The sequence below is a fragment of the Medicago sativa genome, chromosome 8, assembly GCF_051527215.1.
Source record: "Medicago sativa cultivar Bolivia chromosome 8, Bolivia_mono, whole genome shotgun sequence".
Taxonomy (NCBI): domain Eukaryota; kingdom Viridiplantae; phylum Streptophyta; class Magnoliopsida; order Fabales; family Fabaceae; genus Medicago; species Medicago sativa.
In genome coordinates this window covers 42,223,690-42,229,321 of record NC_140756.1, presented here as the reverse complement: position 1 = coordinate 42,229,321, position 5,632 = coordinate 42,223,690, and the positions used below count along the sequence as shown (strand labels likewise).

At 36.8% G+C, this 5,632-nt stretch overlaps 1 pseudogene; it reads left to right on the top strand.

The window, feature by feature from the left end:
• Window positions 1-2,263: 2,263 nt before the first annotated feature.
• On the top strand, window positions 2,264-4,564 carry LOC146899249 (uncharacterized; annotated as a pseudogene).
• Window positions 4,565-5,632: the final 1,068 nt, after the last annotated feature.

The window sequence follows — 5,632 nt, the reverse complement described above, 5'->3', positions numbered from 1 at the left end:
AAGACCTAAACGGAAAAAAATAAAGATAAATGACCAAAGTGTTACAAATAAATAAGATAAAGGACCTATAATGTAATCTTGTCTATAATTAAATAAAAATTAAAAGTATTAAAAGTTACCTAAAATTGATTTTTTTTTTTATAGAAAAAATTTACTCATTTATTTGACATTTAATGTTGCCAATGTATATTACATTTTGATTGGTTGATATCATAAGGGGGTAAATACCCTCTAAACAAGAGAGGGTAATCTAGAAAAAACCGAAAATAGGGGGATGTTTAAGCAAAAGACACAAAATGATATAATTTTGATGACGTGCCAAAATATTAACAAGAAGTAAGATTGTATTTTTGGTAGACATTAAATTTCATAATTAAAGAATAGATAAGCAAATAGCCTTTTATCTCATATTAATTTTACAACCTTATCACCACTAAAAAGAAATTTTACAACTTTATAAAAAAAAAAAGTTTATGTTTTATCTCTACGGATCATGGACAAAAGTCCCAAATACTTGCATGTACCGAGCACAGACTGATCCCCCACAATATCTATGATGAACGTCTTTAAAGTGTCAACAACATTCCTGCAGTAATATATCTCTGATTTGGGGAGACTATTAGCTTGACGAGGCTGCCTCATACACAGTAAGGATTTGTTAGCTGGTATTATCATCAGCTTTATTTAATGTGGTCAACATCAGTTGACTTTTACTCTTGCAGGAATCAAAGTCTTTTCTTCTATCAAAGAAGTTCGACGAGATGTTGGACTTAGCGTAAAGAGTCTCGAAGCATTGAAGTTCGACAGGTTGCAGAGCAAGAAGCGAAGCCGTCGAAGTCAAGCAATTGCCTTTGCAGCGGGAAGATTCGAATTTCAAAAGAGAAGCAGTTTCCTCAAGGGAGAACGTGGGAGACAAGCGGTTGTCTACATGGAAGGAGTGCTGATCGTGGTATTAGCTTCTTTCCACTTATTTCCTATGTATAAATAGCAGTTTTCCATAGGAAAAATGGGTCACAAATCGCCTATACAGAATTCTAAAACACTCGAAGTATCGGCGCAAGAGAAAATAGTCATAAAGGATTTGTCGAATCACCTTTATTTTTAATGCACTTGCATTTGTATTTTTTCTTTTCTTTAAGTTTCTGCAATTTAAACTTAATGCACCCTTATCGTTTTTAAAACCTGTCGAAAGACGCCACACGGTCTCGTCCCGTTCGTTAAGCAACCTATGAACTCGATAAACGCACAAGAAGAAAATGCACAACATGTCATAGGATCTCTGGTTTGGTCCTTCTTGTTATAATCAAAACCAGTCGGTATTTGTTTACCAAAAACACCGGTAAACAAATTGGCACCCCAGTGGGACCCTATTTGTGCATCTTTTTTAAAAACTGTTTTAAAAAACATTGAAGAGTAACTTCCATTGTATTTTTAAAAACCTTGGAAATAAATTTCCATTGTAATCTTTTTCAAAACCTTGGAAAGAAATTTCCATTGTAGTTTTCAAAAACCTTTTTCAAAACTTTTGGGAGAAATCCCATTGTGCATTTTTTAAACAAAAACCCTTGGAAGAGATTGCCATAATCTTCCAAAAAATTTCAAATTTTCTAAGAAAAACTTGTTTTTTAAAACCTTTCTTGTGGAAACGGTCTTTCTGAAGATTAGCAACTATTTTCAGTAAAACTTCTCCTAAGGAAAATCCGCATCTTTGTGCATGCATTTACGAAGTGGTAAGCTTTGAATAAAATGACTAAATCCGTCAATACTGGTGCTTCTATGTCATCACAATCATTGCAATTCTCTTCACAACCAAAAATCACACAAGCATCCACCCCTGCAGTGGGTGCAAGTGTACCAATGGCCTTGGGGCAACCATGGTCATGTCGGTTTCGACGGACATGGGAGTAACCGCTCCCATAATCACTCCGACGGTAACCGCCAAAATGACACAACCACAAATGGGGACCTTCGTGCCACCATTTACTGCTGGTGTACCTGTGTCTACAAGTGTCCTTACTTCTCCTAACGCTCAAGTTAGGACTAGATTTGATGATAGGGTCATAAATACGCAGAACTGTTATAGGGATCAACCATACGGTATGCCAAATTCAATGATGGCAAATTTATATAATATTCCTGCATTTACAGAACTTGCAAATCCATTTACACCATTTAATACAAATAGTCCTTCAAGTTCTAGCATTTTGGCAGAAGCGCTCTACCAACCTTAACTACAGAGTCGATGATGTTGTTTTGGAAACAAATGGATGAGACCAATCATGAGATGGTTAATTTGCTGACACAACAAATTGGTTTGGTGTTTAACCCTTTGATTCAAACCATTAATCAGGGTTACCAAGCATTAGCCTCTCAAATGGGGAGAATAGCAGATTTCTTCACCCCTCCACAAACTGTCTATCAACAGATCCCTCAGATCCAAAATATCCCTCAAGCCCAAATTACTCGACTTGTGCAAATTTTCTAACCCACTGTTCAAAGACAACAACCCGTGCCTCGACCTCAACCAGTCGACCGAATGGTGCAAGTACAGCTAGAAGTAATTTTGGTAAGTAGAAATCATGATGCACACGAACTTGTTAGAAATGTCCAACAACAAAATTTCGTAGCACAAAATAATATAGCCACTTTGGTTGAAAATATCATGGTTCAAAATGGTTTAAACATAGGTTTACATAGACCAAATTTTGTATCTTCTTTGTCGGAATATGTTCTACAAACTAAACTTTTGTCGGTGATACCAGCGAATCTACTGTCGAATACATATCACATTATTTAACAAAAGCAGGACATATTGCAAACAATGAGAATTTGAGATTAAAGTTTTTTTTTTCCAAATTCTTTAACAAAGAATGCATTTACGTGGTTTACCACGCTTGCACCGCATTCCATTCAACATTGGACTCAATTAGAGAGGCTATTTCATGAACAATTTTACATGGGCTAATCTACGATAAGTCTAAAGGAGTTAGCGAGTCTGAGAAGACAATCGACTGAATCTGTCGAAGATTATTTGAATAGATTCAGATTGTTAAAGGCAAGATGTTTTACTCAAGTCCCTGAACGTGAGTTAGTCGAAATGGCCGCTGGTGGCTTGGATTATTCCATTAGGAAGAAATTAGACACTCAATACTTGAGAGATATGACCCAACTGGCCGATAGAGTTCAACAGGTCGAAAGACTGAAGGCTGAGAAAGCTAGAACTCACAAGTTCAGAAGAGAAAAGGTTGCTTTTGTAGATACAAATGAAAGCGACCAAGAATTTGACATATCCTATGAAGATGTTGAAGACGGTGAAATTAATTTTGCTGAATTAAAACCAAGGCCTCCTTATACATGTAAAGTTTTAAGGCCATCCGATGGGAAAAACTTGTCGAAACACAAAATGATAGATGTACTCCCAGAACATACACGTTTGATGTAACCAAATGTGATGCGATTTTTGATCTCTTAGTTGCTGATGGTCAAGTGGCGGTGCCTAACAGTTTAAAAATCCCACCACTAGACGTAAAAAGAGAGGGTATTGTAAATATAATAATTTTTTGGGTCACAAGACTTCACATTGTGTACTTTTTAGGGACTTAGTGCAAAGTGGTCTAAACGAAAGTAGGCTGAGGTTTGGAGATAAAGCAAAACCCCATATGCATGGTGATCCATTAAAAGACGTCAACGCAATGTACACAGAACTTGCAAGCTGCAACGTAGTGGAAGCCATTGCAGATACTGTTGAAAAACTATTTGTCGAAGCAAAAGATGATGTTGTTGAATATCAGATGGTAGAAGTTTCTGGAAATCCCAAGGATGCTGACGAAATCACTCCAGAACTCCAGTTCGGTGAGAAGGCAAAAGCAGCTTATCCCACGGCTGAAAAGGAGCTGATTGATTTCCTCAATCGTTGTAGATTGAAGAACTCTGAGGTAATGTTATGCCCCAGGTGTAGTTCAGTATTTGACAAAGAGGCTACTAAAAGCCTTGAACGTGTTGTTCAAGAATCTAAGAAAAGATGAAAATGGTCTGCTGATCATAGACCAAAGTTCTCTTTTACTAAGAGTTATATGGTCGAGATAGAGCTTATGTGCCCTATGCTAAGGCACCTGTATAGAAATGGGTTCAATCGACCCATCAGAATGTTCAGTACGGAAAGAATAATGTGGTGAAAGGCAATACTAGTAATGATGTTTCTAAAAACGTCACCACTGATACTGAAAATCCAGACGAGTCAAACAAATATGCCTATCGAAATAATTACAAAGGCAAAAATCCTATGACTCGAACTCAATGGAGGAGGTATCAAAGATCCAAAAAGGGTATTGCTGCAAGAGCTAAAGAGAAAGAGGTTGACCCTAAAGAAAAACTGGTCGAAACGGTTAGAAGACTAGTAAAAGAAAGATTGTCTCTTCCCCATGTTGAAGGAAATTCTACTGGAGTTGATGAGATGGATTCAGACTTCATGGATTCAGAACCAGATTTTGACGTCATATGCAATGTGGTTTTTATTTTACCCACAGACTATGATGTGATATCTGAAGTCGAAGAATCTGAATAAGATTATAATCCTGAAGACATGGAGAAATATAAATCCATGTGTTGCTATGTGACAGATTATGGTTATGGTAACCAACAAAACACCATATTTGAAAAACCTAATGGCTCTATGAAAAGCCATCTCAAACCATTGTTCATTCAAGCCAAAGTTGATAACATTAGAGTCAACAAGGTATTGGTAGATAGTGGTGCTGCGGTGAATTTAATGCCTCAATCTCTACTTAAGAGGATTGGGAAATATGATGCAGATCTAAAACCTCATAACATAGTTTTGTCGAATTATAAGGGGAAATTGGGTTCTCTCTTGGTGCTATCCAAGTGAGCCTGTAACGCCCGTTTCGATTATTTAATTATTTTAACGAGTTTTAGAATATATTTATATGATTAGTGTGATTTATAAGATTTATGTGATTTATATGATTTTAGAGAAATTTGAAATTCCGGTAAGCTAGCTTTCTTATGTTTTATACGATCATCAGATACGAACAGAATGTTAAGTAGGATATTTTAACATCGAGCTAGCAGAAAACAGACAGATCAAGACAAATATAATAGATGTTGAATGTTTAGCGCGTTAGTTAGAAGCTGTTCTATGTGATGTTTCAATTCCAGATACACAGAAAGCAGATGTTCCGTTTAATGTTCCAACATCGTTTTAGCAGTAAACATAAACGAATAGCAAAATAAAAGACAAGAAGGTAAAAGGCACAGAAGGATTGTTAACCCAGTTCGGCACAACTCACCTACATCTGGGAGCTACCAAGCCAGAAAGGAAATCCACTAGTGTAGTCCATATTCAATAGCTCTCAGCAAACCACGTTTGCACTATATTACCTAGGACCTAGCCGTCTAGACTTCAACCTAGGAACTCCTAGATCTGAGATCCCATCTCACTCCCCACAACAGTCAGTCACAACCCCTGTAACCTATCAGATTACAGACTCAGTCAAATATGAAGTTACCTTCAAAACAATCTACCTACAATCGTGCTTCACAACTTTGGTGTAGTACATATGAGTTTACAACTCGATCTAGTTCCTTAACATGTATCACAAACGATACAAGAAAG